Here is a 15,101-nt window from a genome sequence, read left to right as displayed (position 1 = left end):
GCTCTGTAAGGGCCGGCCATATATACCATATTAATTACATCTCATTTTTGTATCACCTTTATAGCTTCAGCTTCCTAACACTAATTTCTCTATCGTCCTAGTGGATGCTGGGGTTCCTGAAAGGACCATGGGGAATAGCGGCTCCGCAGGAGACAGGGCACAAAAGTAAAGCTTTCCGATCAGGTGGTGTGCACTGGCTCCTCCCCCCATGACCCTCCTCCAAGCCAGTTAGATTTTTGTGCCCGGCCGAGAAGGGTGCAATCTAGGTGGCTCTCCTAAAGATCTGCTTAGAAAAGTTTAGCTTAGGTTTTTTATTTTACAGTGAGTCCTGCTGGCAACAGGATCACTGCAACGAGGGACTTAGGGGAGAAGAAGTGAACTCACCTGCGTGCAGGATGGATTGGCTTCTTGGCTACTGGACATCAGCTCCAGAGGGACGATCACAGGTACAGCCTGGATGGTTACCGGAGCCTTGCCGCCGGCCCCCTTGCAGATGCTGAAGTAAGAAGAGGTCCAGAATCGGCGGCAGAAGACTCCTCAGTCTTCTAAAGGTAGCGCACAGCACTGCAGCTGTGCGCCATTTTCCTCTCAGCACACTTCACACGGCAGTCACTGAGGGTGCAGGGCGCTGGGAGGGGGGCGCCCTGGGAGGCAAATGAATACCTATTTTGGCTAAAAATACCTCACATATAGCCTCCGGAGGCTATATGGAGATATTTAACCCCTGCCAGAATCCGTTAAGAGCGGGAGACGAGGCCGCCGAAAAAGGGGCGGGGCCTATCTCCTCAGCACACAGCGCCATTTTCCCTCACAGAAAGGCTGGAGGGAAGGCTCCCAGGCTCTCCCCTGCACTGCACTACAGAAACAGGGTTAAAACAGAGAGGGGGGGCACTAATTTGGCGTTAGAAATATATAAAAAAGATGCTATAAGGGAAAACACTTATATAAGGTTGTCCCTATATAATTATAGCGTTTTTGGTGTGTGCTGGTAAACTCTCCCTCTGTCTCTCCAAAGGGCTAGTGGGTCCTGTCCTCTATCAGAGCATTCCCTGTGTGTGTGCTGTGTGTCGGTACGTGTGTGTCGACATGTATGAGGACGATGTTGGTGAGGAGGCGGAGCAATTGCCTGTAATGGTGATGTCACTCTCTAGGGAGTCGACACCGGAATGGATGGCTTATTTAGGGAATTACGTGATAATGTCAACACGCTGCAAGGTCGGTTGACGACATGAGACGGCCGACAAACAATTAGTACCGGTCCAGACGTCTCAAAAACACCGTCAGGGGTTTTAAAACGCCCGTTTACTTTAGTCGGTCGACACAGACACAGACAGGGACACTGAATCCAGTGTCGACGGTGAATAAACAAACGTATTCCTTATTAGGGCCACACGTTAAAGGCAATGAAGGAGGTGTTACATATTTCTGATACTACAAGTACCACAAAAGAGGGTATTATGTGGGATGTGAAAAAACTACCGTAGTTTTTCCTGAATCAGATAAATTAAATAAAGTGTGTGATGATGCGTGGGTTCCCCCCGATAGAAAATTATGGGCGGTATACCCTTTCCCGCCAGAAGTTAGGGCGCGTTGGGAAACACCCCTTAGGGTGGATAAGGCGCTCACACGCTTATCAAAACAAGTGGCGGTACCGTCTATAGATAGGGCCGTCCTCAAGGACCAGCTGACAGGAGGCTGGAAAATATCATAAAAAGTATATACACACATACTGGTGTTATACTGCGACCAGCGATCGCCTCAGCCTGGATGTGCAGAGCTGGGGTGGCTTGGTCGGATTCCCTGACTAAAAATATTGATACCCTTGACAGGGACAGTATTTTATTGACTATAGAGCATTTAAAGGATGCATTTCTATATATGCGAGATGCACAGAGGGATATTTGCACTCTGGCATCAAGAGTAAATGCGATGTCCATATCTGCCAGAAGATGTTATGGACACGACAGTGGTCAGGTGATGCAGATTCCAAACGGCACAAAGGTGTATTGCCGTATAAAGGAAGAGGAGTTATTTGGGGTCGGTACATCGGACCTGGTGGCCACGGCAACTGCTGGAAAATCCGCCGTTTTTACCCTAAGTCACATCTCTGCAGAAAAAGACACCGTCTTTTCAGCCTCAGTCCTTTCGTCCCTATAAGATCATATCTGCCCAGGGATAGAGGAAAGGGAAGAAGACTGCAGCAGGCAGCCCATTCCCAGGAACAGAAGCGTTCCACCGCTTCTGACAAGTTCTCAGCATGGCGCTGAGACCGTACAGGACCCCTGGATCCTACAAGTAGTATCCCAGGGGTACAGATTGGAATGTCGAGACGTTTCCCCTTCGCAGGCTCCTGAAGTCTGCTTTACCAAGGTCTCCCTCCGACAAGGAGGCAGTATGGGAAAAAATTCACAAGCTGTATTCCCAGCAGGTGATAATTAAATTACCCCTCCTACTACAAGAAAAGGGGTATTATTCCACACTATATTGTGGTACTGAAGCCAGAAGGCTAGGTGAGACTTATTCTAAAAAATTTTTTGAACACTTACAAAGGTTCAAATCAAGATGGAGTCACTCAGAGCAGTGATAACGAACCAGGAAGAAGGGGACTATATAGTGTCCCGGGACATCAGGGATGCTTACCTCTATGTCCCAAATTTGCCCTTCTCACTAAGGGTACCTCAGGTTCGTGGTGCAGAACTGTCACTATCAGTTTCAGACGCTGCCGTTTGGATTGTCCACGGCACCCCGGGTCTTTACCAAGGTAATGGCCGAAATGATGATTCTTCTTCGAAGAAAAGGCGTCTTAATTATCCCTTACTTGGACGATCTCCTGATAAGGGCATAGTCCAGGGAACAGTTGGAGGTCGGAGTAGCACTATCTCGGATACTGCTACAACAGCACGGGTGGATTCTAAATATTCCAAAATCGCAGCTGATCCCGACGACACGTCTGCTGTGCCTAGGGATGATTCTGGACACAGTCCAGAAAAAGGTGTTTCTCCCGGAAGAGAAAGCCAGGGAGTTATCCGAGCTAGTCAGGAACCTCCTAAAAACAGTGCATCATTGCACAAGGGTCCTGGTAAAAATGGTGGCTTCCTACGAAGCAATTCCATTCGGCAGATTTCACGCAAGAACTTTTCAGTGGGATCTGCTGGACAAATGGTCCGGATCGCATCTTCAGATGCATCAGCGGATAACCCTATATCCAAGGACAAGGGTGTCTCTCCTGTGGTGGTTATAGAGTGCTCATCTTCTAGAGGGCCGCAGATTCGGCATTCAGGATTGGATGCTGGTGACCACGGAGCCCAGCCCGAGAGGCTGGGGAGCAGTCACACAAGGAAAAAATTTCCAGGGAGTGTGATCAAGTCTGGAGACTTTTCTCCACATAAATATACTGGAGCTAAGGGTAAATTTATAATGCTCTAAGCTTAGCAAGACCTCTGCTTCAAGGTCAGCCGGTATTGATCCAGTGGGAAAAACATCACGGCAGTCGCCCACGTAAACAGACAGGGCGACACAAGAAGCAGGAGGGCAATGGCAAAAACTGCAAGGACTTTTCGCTGGGCGGAAAATCATGTGATAGCACTGTCAGCAGTGTTTCATCCCGGGAATGGAAACTGGGAAGCAGACTTCCTCAGCAGGCACGACCTCCACCCGGGAGAGTGGAAACTTCATCGGGAAGTTTTCCACATGATTGTAAACCGTTGGGAAATACCAAAGGTGGACATGATGGCGTCCCGTCTGAACAAAAAACGGGACAGGTATTGCGCCAGGTCAAGAGACCCTCAGGCAATAGCTGTGGACGTTCTGGTAACACCGTGGGTGTACCAGTCGGTGTATGTGTTCCCTCCTCTGCTTCTCATACCTAAGGTGCTGAGAATTATAAGACGTAGAGGAGTAAGAACTATACTCATGGCTCCGGATTGGCCAAGAAGGACTTGGTACCCGGAACTTCAAGAGATGCTTACAGAGGTCTTATGGCCTCTGCCGCTAAGAAGGGACTTGCTTCAGCAAGTACCATGTCTGTTCCAAGACTTACCGCAGCTGCGTTTGTCGGCATGGCGGTGGAAAGCCGGATCCTAAGGGAAAAAGGCATTCCGGAAGAGGTCATTCCTACCCTGGTCAAAGCCAGAAAGGAGGTGACCGCACAACATTATCACCACATGTGGCGAAAATATGTTGCGTGGTGTGAGGCCAGGAAGGCCCCACAAAGAAATTTCAACTCGGTCGTTTCCTGCATTTCCTGCAAACAGGAGTGTCTATGGGCCTCAAATTGGGGTCCATTAAGGTTCAAATTTCGGCCCTGTCGATTTTCTTCCAGAAAGAATTGGCTTCAGTTCCTGAAGTCCAGAAGTTTGTCAAGGGAGTATTGCATATACAACCCCCTTTTGTGCCTCCAGTGGCACTGTGGGATCTCAACGTAGTTCTGGGATTCCTCAAATCACATTGGTTTAAAACCAGTCAAATCTGTGGATTTGAAGCATCTCACATGAAAAGTGACCATGCTCTTGGCCCTGGCCTGGACCAGGCGAGTGTCAAATTGGTGGTTTTTTCTCAAAAAAGCCCATATCTGTTTGTCCATTCGGACAGGGCAGAGCTGCGGACTCGTCCCCAGTTCTCTCCCTAAGGTGGTGTCAGTGTTTCACCTGAACCAGCTTATTGTGGTGCCTTGCACCTACTAGGGACTTGGAGGACTCCAAGTTGCTAGATGTTGTCAGGGCCCTGAAAATATGTTCCAGGACGGCTGGAGTCAGGAAAACTGACTTGCTGTTATCCTGTATGCACCCAACAAACTGGGTGCTCTTGCTTCTAAGCAGACTATTGCTAGTTGGATGTGTAATACAATTCAGCTTGCACATTCTGTGGCAGGCCTGCCACAGCCAAAATATGTAAATGCCCATTCCACAAGGAAGGTGGGCTCATCTTGGGCGGCTGCCCGAGGGGTCTCGGCTTTACAACTTTGCCGAGCAGCTACTTGGTCAGGGGCAAACACGTTTGCTAAATTCTACAAATTTGATACCCTGGCTAAGGAGGACCTGGAGTTCTCTCATTCGGTGCTGCAGAGTCATCCGCACTCTCCCGCCCGTTTGGGAGCTTTGGTATAATCCCCATGGTCCTTTCAGGAACCCCAGCATCCACTAGGACGATAGAGAAAATAAGAATTTACTTACCGATAATTCTATTTCTCGGAGTCCGTAGTGGATGCTGGGCGCCCATCCCAAGTGCGGATTATCTGCAATACTTGTACATAGTTACAAAAATCGGGTTATTATTGTTGTGAGCCATCTTTTCAGAGGCTCCGCTGTTATCATACTGTTAACTGGGTTTAGATCACAAGTTGTACGGTGTGATTGGTGTGGCTGGTATGAGTCTTACCCGGGATTCAAAATTCCTCCCTTATTGTGTACGCTCGTCCGGGCACAGTACCTAACTGGCTTGGAGGAGGGTCATGGGGGGAGGAGCCAGTGCACACCACCTGATCGGAAAGCTTTACTTTTGTGCCCTGTCTCCTGCGGAGCCGCTATTCCCCATGGTCCTTTCAGGAACCCCAGCATCCACTACGGACTCCGAGAAATAGAATTATCGGTAAGTAAATTCTTATTTTATTAACACTATAGTTTTTTTACTGGTATGCTGCCCCGGGATTTCTGGCTTGTGCTGGTGCTTTGGGGTGCAACACCCTGCACCTAGATATAGTGCTAGGGACCCCAAATATACAGAGACGTCTTGATGTGGCTTTGGGGCTTATTCATACATCTGCGCAAATATATGTATAAATATATGTAACCGAGATCTCTGAATTCTGGTATTGTGTGGGATTTAAATCTGGTTACTGTTATCATTCAGGGTGCTGGGGGAAACAAATGCCTTTTTTTTTTCTACCCCTCCTTTTCAAGCACCTGAATGATATCACTAAGCTAATTGAGCATCTACCACTATATATGTCTTGTGTATGGCAGAGAGGTTCCTACATTAGGAGGAGGTGCAGTCCCTGACATGACATATGGAGCATTATGGGGTTGCTCCAAGGTAGGTAGCTCTTATCTTAGATATATTTAAATAAGGAGCCATTATCATGTGGCTCCTTGCTGGTTAATCATAGACCCAGATTGGGGTTATGTAGGTGTGGTGCCTCTGAACTGGCTGAGTTGGATGGCTTTATAGTGTGGCTTACCTTTACATTCTATTAACACTTTTCACATACTAATTTCTTCAACGCTATTTCTCCATTTTAATTACATCTAATTTTTGTATCACCTTTATAGCTTCGGCTTCCTAACACTAACTTATTAACACTATAGTTTTTTCACTAGTATGATGCCCTGGGCTTTCTGGCTTATTCTGGTGCTTTGGGGTGCCACACCTTGCACCTAGGTATATATATAGTGTTAGGACTGCTGATATCAGAGAAGCCTTGAAGTGGCTCAGGAGCTTAAACATGCGTTTGCAAACATGTGACTAATTCTCTGAATTTCTATTACCAGATAGATTCAGGTATGGTTACAGGTAATTTTTAGTGTGCTGAATGGAAATTTAGGGGTGGGGATATGCACCCCCGCCTCTCTCTGTCTGTTGTTTGTCTGTGACCCCTCCTCCTTTCCAGCACCTGATACATAATTATCTTCAGGAATGACAGAGCAACTACCATTGTTTGCTTGTGTGCGAGAGGCATTGAATGGGAGCAGTATTTAGAAGGCATGCTGTTCCTTGTAGTGCCAATAGGAGATCCTGGGGGTGGCTCCCGGGTAAGTTAGCTCTCTGTCTGGATGTGTTTTAGTAATAGCCTTTATCATGTGGCCTACTGTGACAAATTACATGGCCCTATGTGGGCACTGCTATTATGTAGTGTTAGGACTGCTGATATCAGAGAAGCCATGAAGTGGCTCAGCAGCTTAAACATGCGTTTGCAAACATGTGTGACTAATGCTCTGAATTTTTATTACCAGATAGGTTCAGGTATGGTTACATGACATTTTTAGTGTGCTGAAGGGAAATTTAGTGGTGGGTATTTGCACCCCCGCCCCTCTCTGTCTGTTAATTTCTCTAACGCTATTTCTCCATTTTAATTACATCTCATTTTTGTATCACCTTTATAGATTCGGCTTCCTAACAGTAATTTATTAACACTATAGTTTTTTCACTGGTATGCTGCCCTGGGCTTTCTGGCTTATGCTGGTGCTTTAGGGTGCCACACCCTGCACCTAGATATAGCGCTAGGGACACCAAATATACAGAGACGCCTTGATGCGGCTTTGGGGCTTATACATACATTTGCGCAAATATATGTAACCGAGATATCTGAATTCTAATATTGTGTGGGATTTAAATCCGGTTACTGTTATCATTCAGGGTGCTGGGGGAAACTGCCTTTTTCTCTGACGTCCTAGTGGATGCTGGGAACTCCGTAAGGACCATGGGTAATAGCGGCTCCGCAGGAGACTAGGCACAATTAAAGAAAGCTTTAATACTACCTGGTGTGCACTGGCTCCTCCCCCTATGACCCTCCTTCAGACCTCAGTTAGATTTTTGTGCCCGGCCGAGCTGGATGCACACTAGGAGGCTCTCCTGAGCCTGCTAGAAAGAAAGTTAGAATTAGGTTTTTTATTTTCAGTGAGATCTGCTGGCAACAGACTCACTGCTACGAGGGACTAAGGGGAGAAGAAGCGAACCTACCTGCTTGCAGCTAGCTTGGGCTTCTTAGGCTACTGGACACCATTAGCTCCAGAGGGATCGAACACAGGGCCCGACCTCGATCGTCCGGTGCCGGAGCCGCGCCGCCGTCTCCCTTACAGAGCCAGAAGCAAGAAGTGGTCCAGAAAATCGGCGGCAGAAGACTTTCAGTCTTCAACAAGGTAGCGCACAGCACTGCAGCTGTGCGCCATTGCTCCTCATGCACACCTCACACTCCGGTCACTGATCGGTGCAGGGCGCTGGGGGGGGGCGCCCTGAGCAGCAATAAGACACCTTGGCTGGCAAATATACACCATATATAGTCCAAAAGTCTATATAGGTGTAAATTAACCCCTGCCAGATTTCCAGAAAAAGCGGGAGAAAGTCAGCCGAAAAAGTGGCGGGGCTATCTCCCTCAGCACACTGGCGCCATTTTTCCCTCACAGCTCCGCTGGAAGGATCGCTCCCTGGCTCTCCCCTGCAGTCCTGCATACAAAAGGGTAAAAAAGAGAGGGGGGGGGGGGCACTAAATTTAGGCGCAATATAGATATATTAAGCAGCTATAGGGGAAAACACTCTGTTATAGTGATATCCCAGTGTATATAGCGCTCTGGTGTGAGCTGGCATACTCTCCCTCTGTCTCCCCAAAGGGCTTTGTGGGGTCCTGTCCTCCATCAGAGCATTCCCTGTGTGTGTGCGGTGTGTCGGTACGGCTGTGTCGACATGTATGATGAGGAAAATTATGTGGAGGCGGAGCAAATGGCGGTAAATGTGATGTCACCCCCTGCGGGGTCGACACCTGAGTGGATGGACTTATGGAAGGAATTACGTGAAAGTGTCAACTCCTTGCATAAAAGGTTTGACGACATGGGACAGCCGGCTACTCAGCTTGTGCCTGTCCAGGCGTCTCTAAAGCCATCAGGGGCATTAAAACGCCCGCTACCTCAGATGGCAGACACAGACGTTGACACGGATACCGACTCCAGTGTCGACGACGAGGAGACTAATGTAACTTCCAATAGGGCCACACGTTACATGATTGAGGCAATGAAAAATGTATTACACATTACTGATATTACCCCAGGTACCACAAAAAAGGGTATTATGTTTGGTGAGAAAAAACTACCAGTAGTTTTTCTTGCATCTGAGGAATTAAATGAAGTGTGTGAAGCGTGGGCTTCCCCCGAAAAGAAATTGGTAATTTCTAAACGTTTGTTAGCAACGTACCCTTTCCCACCAGAGGATAGGACACGTTGGGAAACACCCCCTAGGGTAGATAAAGCGCTCACACGCTTGTCAAAGAAGGTGGCACTACCGTCTCCGGATACGGCCGCCCTAAAGGAACCTGCTGATAGAAAGCAGAGGCTATCCTGAAGTCTATATATACACACATGGGCATTATACTGCGACCAGCTATTGCCTCAGCATGGATGTGCAGTGCTGTGGCTGCGTGGTCGGATTCCCTGTCGGAAAATATTGATACCCTGGATAGGGACAATATATTACTGACCATAGAGCATATAAAAGACGCTGTCTTATACATGCGTGATGCACAGAGGGATATTTGCCGGCTGCCATAAAAAATAAGTGCAATGTCCATTGCCGCCAGGAGAGGGTTATGGACTCTGCAGTGGTCAGGTGATGCCGATTCTGTTACGCACACCAATGCTAACAGGAGTATACCGGTGTATAAACAGAGAGGGATGCAAAACAAACGAACTCACAGACAGACTTGGGAGTATAACATAACATACACAGAAGGTGATGGAATAACTAATAAACACAAAGTGAACGGAGAAGCCCAAAGGCTCAGGAACTGGGTGTCTCCCTAATGTCAGGAATGCTCAGATGGAATAGAGCGGACAATGAAGCGAGATGTAGTGATTTAACATGTGGAGCACCCGAAATGATGTTGCTAAGAGCAACAGAAAAAAACCCATAGGGTTACCAACGGGTGTGGAAATAAACTCCTTGGTCAGAGATAGAAATATAGACACAAGGAGAGTATCCACAATCCTAACCCCCACTTGCAGGGCACAGGTTCAGCTTACTGCCACTAAACTGACACCTTGACGCCCTGCACAGTGAGAGAGGATTAAGCAAGCAGGTCTGAGAGTACAGCCGCAAACCTGCTGGGTTCACAGAATAGCAAAAGAATCCCAGCAGGTTAAACAACTGACTCCAGTCTTACTGCTAGGTCAGGATTGGCAGAATGAAGTACCGAATCCCAAGGCCTATTTCCAGTAAGCAACAAGTAAATACAAAGTCACACAGTACTAGCTAACTCTCTGGAACTGACTAACAAACAAAGATTCAGCAGCATTTGCTTAGCCTGAGAGGATGGTTTATATAGCAGGTGCTGTCCATGCCCCACTCAGACCTCACAGACTGTGAGCACAAAACAAGCGCCGGATTCCCTGCCGTGCACAGAGCCTGTAACCACTGCACAGTAAAAACCCGGACCGGAGTATCAGCTGTGTCACAACTGAGGGCCTGAGCTGACGGGAGGCAGCCTCAGTTGTAGGGGCTGAGATGTACCGGAACCTGGGAGGTTGTATCAGACCCCTGGACATGTAAGTAACATGAATAATAACTGCCCGAAGGCGTGACCACGACAACTTGGATAAAAGTCAATGATGTTTATTATGACAACTCCGCAACACAGCAGCAGTAAAAGAAAACGTAAAAGTCAGCAAAGAATAAATACAGTTCCTGGGTACTACAGGATGGCAGGAGCCACAGGGCACTGGTAGTGTGAGATAGTTCTTATGATCTTCTAGATGGAAAGTCCTTACCAGGCCCGACTGTAGCAATGGAGATAACCCAGGATTGTGCCAGCTGGTGTTCCAGGAAAAGCTGGGTTGCTGAAGATAAAACAGCTGCTGTGGATACTGGCTGGAACCAGACTGTTGTTAGCACGGAGTGGATACTGGCTGGAACCAGTTAAATAATAAATGAACTTGGGAGCGATGAAATATGAACTGAAATGTAGAACTTGAGAGCGGAGAAATAATAATACCGGTGGAGAGTGGTAAAGTGTAGAAAGGACACCGGCCCTTTAAGGGAAGCTGTACTCTGCTGGAAGCTGAGCTGGAAGCAGGTAAAGTTGTAGCTGGAAACAGATGAATCCACAATGGATTGGAGAGTCAGGCTACACCGCAGGTGGAATGCTGGTGCGGGTCTCTATGGTGGAAGTCTTGAGACAGGAGCTGGAACCTGGAAGACAATCACAGGAGAGAGACAAACAGGAACTAGGTTTGACAACCAAAGCACTGACGCCTTCCTTGCTCAGGCACAGTGTATTTATACCTGCAGCAAGGAAGGGATTGGCTAGGCAATTATGCAGATTATCAATACTGAGAACAGATTGGTGGAAATGATCAGCTGACAGAATCCAAGATGGCTGCGCCCATGCAGACACTTGGAGGGAAGTTTGGTTTGTAATCCATGTGGTAATGAAAACAGTAATGGCGGCGCCGGCCACCGGAGACAGGAGGCGCCAGGCTGACAGATGCACATCCAACCACGCGGACACAGCGGAGGCCGCGGCTGACGTAATCGCCACTCAGACACTCTGCATGCAGAAGTTCAGGGACGGCGGCGGAGGCCGCGGGAGACGCCATGCCAGGTGTAACATGGCGTTTACTGTGACAGCGTCCCAGAGTGACAGGAGAGGATACAGGAATGTACACATCAGGATAACAGATGGGATCCGGTCCTGGAGCGCTGAGCCAGCCTTAGGAGGCATCTGATGGGTAAGAAATGGCGTCCAGATACCCGGATCGTGACAGCACCCCCCCCCTTTAGGAGTGGCCCCAGGACACTTCTTTGGCTTTTGAGGAAACTTGGAATGGAATCTCCGGACCAAGGCAGGAGCATGGACATCAGAAGCATTGGTCCATGAACGTTCCTCAGGACCATAACCCTTCCAGTCAATAAGATATTGTAGTTGACCGTAACGGTGACGTGAGTCCAGGATCTTGGCCACTTCATACTCAACGCCTCGTTGAGTTTGGACTTTCGGAGTTGGAGGAAGTGAGGAATGAAACCGATTCAAGATCAGCGGTTTCAACAGGGAAACATGGAATGTCCTGGGTATTTTTAAGAAGGGAGGCAACTGGAGTCTGTAAGCAACAGGATTGATGACTTGTTCAATCTTGAAAGGACCGATATAGCGAGGTGCAAACTTCATACTGGGAACTCTTAACCTCAAATTCTTCGTGGATAACCATACCCGATCACCCACCTTGAGAGCAGGAACTGCTCGACGCTTCTTATCCGCAAACTTCTTGTACCTGAACGATGCCTTGAGCAGAGCTGATCGTACGCTCTTCCAAATATTGGCAAACTGATGCAAGGTGATATCCACTGCGGGAACAGAAGTTGCTGGAAGCGGTTGGAACTCAGGGACTTTAGGGTGGAATCCAAAGTTAGTGAAGAATGGTGTTGAAGCTGTCAAAGTCAGAAAAATATCCCTATACACGCTGCCATATTTGCACCTCACGCTGGTCCGCGCTGCGCATGCGTGCGCTTTCCCGTGATAGCGCATACCCGCTGATGCGTGCACCCGCTCGCATCGGTATGCGTATTTACGGTAAAGAGTATGTAGTCGTAGCGTGCGACCCAATCGTTACATATTTCCACAATTAATGTAGTTTGTAGATCATGGTCCCTTTGATAGATTCTGAAAGTTTGGTTAATATAGAATGTCCCTGAACGGAGGAATCCCTCTTTGTATTGTACGAAGGGTCTAACAGGAGTCATACAGCAGTGTTTGGTACCCATCGGAAGAGTATTTAATTAACAATATTCCGGTGTTGGTTTGGAGCGTATTAATCGCTCGTGCGGATAGTTATGGACATAAGAAGTTTATGTCCATTTCTATTATTTACTCATACTCAGGTATGCGGCGGGAAACCTAGTTTCCCACCCACCTGAGCTGTTTGAAATCGTCACAGCCCACCTGTATGAATCACCCTATGACCTTTTGTTATAATGCGAAGCCGAATTCCTTCGTCCAATGGACAATGGGATTGTAGGGACTATGAGATTGCATTGTGTGTGGGGCATAAATAGGCAGGCCGACCATATCCAACTTCACTCTCATCAACGGTTTTCTTGCTGATAATCGGGAGCTGGATATCGAGGCGCATGCGATCATACCCTTTGTGCGTAAGTTTCTCTCCGTAATCATTGTCTTACTGTGAGCCAATTTCTCTCATCTCTCTCCATTTCTCTCTCTCTCTTTCTCTTCTCTTTTCTCTCACATCTCCCCTAGACTAGTATTGTATTGTATTAGATAGTATCGTATTTTGGTTAGGAAGTATCTGTTATATTGTAGTGTATCATTTGTACTGTTATTCTCTTTTACAAGTATATTAGATATAATACAGTTAATAGGCTTTGGACCCTAAACCAGTATCTGTGTATTTCCTATAGTTTTAAGTGTTCACTTGAGCGTCGGTGACGCTCAAGCAGCTTTGTAGTTAGTCAGGTTACACAAGGTTGCACTTACACCCTGTATTCACATTAAGGTATTCTGTGTATTTCATTGATAAAAGGTTTAGACATAAAGGTATAGCGTTGTGAGCGTCTGCGCCGCTGGTGATCTCCTCGTGGTCTCGAGCGTCCGCTACGCCATAGCGAATCATTACTCTAGTCATAGCCAATAACGTGCTGTCCTGTGATCACTGGGCCGTGAGCGAACGTGACGCTTGAGCGTCTCGCCTACGGCTAAGCGATTGTTACGCAACTAGCGTACCCTTACGGTACTTCTTAAGTAAACAGCGTACAGTGTTCTTAGACTTCATTTAGGGTTGTTTATACGACAAAAGAATTTAGTATTGTCAATTGGGGACTCGTCCTGTCCTTCTCATATCTGCACTAGGTAGATCAGCAGACATTATCCCCCAGCAAAGGGTGGGAGGTTGTCTCGCAGTGCTGACGGGATAAGCGTCTGCTTCGCTTAGATAAAGAGTGCTGAAGGAATCCGGGAACCGGAAGTAGGAACAAAACGCTTGTGTCTTTTAAAAAAAAACCTGTTTATTTCTCTTCTGTCTTGCGTATACACGCACGCATACATATATATCTGCATTTCTTTTTCAATTTCGTATATCACTATTCCTGTTTGCCAATTTTTATAGTTGATAGAAAGTGCTAAAAGAGATTTGCTGTTATTTCATAGTAGAGGTAATAGTTAAAGTATAGACCAACACACGGCTTGTCTGGGAGATAAGGCAGTCAGTGTGGTGTGCGGTAGATGATCAGGGATCATCTACATTGATAAAAGTAGAAATTGTGTTACGGTGGATCTTTTGTTTTGCGTACACGTGTCTCTAACAAAGACTAGCGTACGCAATCCAAAGGCAGACGCACGCAGCGTACATTACGCAACGTAGCGTCCGGTTACGCCCACGTAGCTCAAGTTGTGATAAGGCGATAAGTAACGCAAAGGCGATAAGTAACGCACAGCGGTAGATAACGCGACGCGGTAAATAACGCAAATCTATTTTTGGAAAATTTGAAATTTAGTTTAACAGATCCTGCTCCTAATTGGTAACACAGCTGGGCTAAAGAAAATTTCTGCGCAGAAATAGATATAGAAACGAAAGTGTACATGTGTTGAGTGAGTGTGTTTTTGTATACATAAGTTTATATAACTTAGAGGTTGAACCAAAAAGGAAATCGGGTACTCGTAAAGGACATACGTGTAAGTGACATATACGGTGGCTAGGGAGGCATCCCTGGTTAAATAATATTTGAGCATTAGAGTATAGCGGACCACAAGGTAACAAGACCAGGAGGTCACAAGGTAACAAGACCAGGAGGTCATAAGGTACAAGAAGGTCCGCTATAAAGGTACAAGAAGCACAACCCCGGGGGTTGGTGCTAAAACCCATATAGGCCATTGGAAGCTCTGGCTGAAGGAATTCGCAGCCGCAATTTTCGATTCCATTGATCTCTCAGTACATAACAAGTAGTGCTTATGTACTGAACGATTGTACCGCACGTAATTGTGTGCAGTAGTTAGTAATCTGACCTAATACCATTAGAGTAAAGTGGTCACAAACGCTATTTGTACATTCTGACGTGATTTGTGTAATTTTTTATTTTTAAAGGGAAGTTCGCTGGTCACTCAGGAACTATCTAACAACCCCACCTTTACTGGAAAGAGTAAGTGTCCTTCGGGTAACCCTCGTATGTTCCAGTAAACAGAAGGTTTTTGGTAGGGGCCTGTATCGAGTACGCCAGCACCATATCGGTGTGATCAGGTCGTATTGGTCGAGGTGGGCGAGTGAGTGGGGTACTCGGTAAACCGCCACCGCCGGCCTATTTTGAATAATTTGGTTTGCTGTAAGGGTTCGCTGAAGACCGTGATATAAAGATCAAAGGAGTAGTAAGCAACACCTGCAGATTATGGGGGCCAATTG

The sequence above is a fragment of the Pseudophryne corroboree genome, chromosome 6, assembly GCF_028390025.1.
Source record: "Pseudophryne corroboree isolate aPseCor3 chromosome 6, aPseCor3.hap2, whole genome shotgun sequence".
Lineage (NCBI taxonomy): Eukaryota > Metazoa > Chordata > Amphibia > Anura > Myobatrachidae > Pseudophryne > Pseudophryne corroboree.
This window is presented reverse-complemented; position numbering follows the sequence as displayed.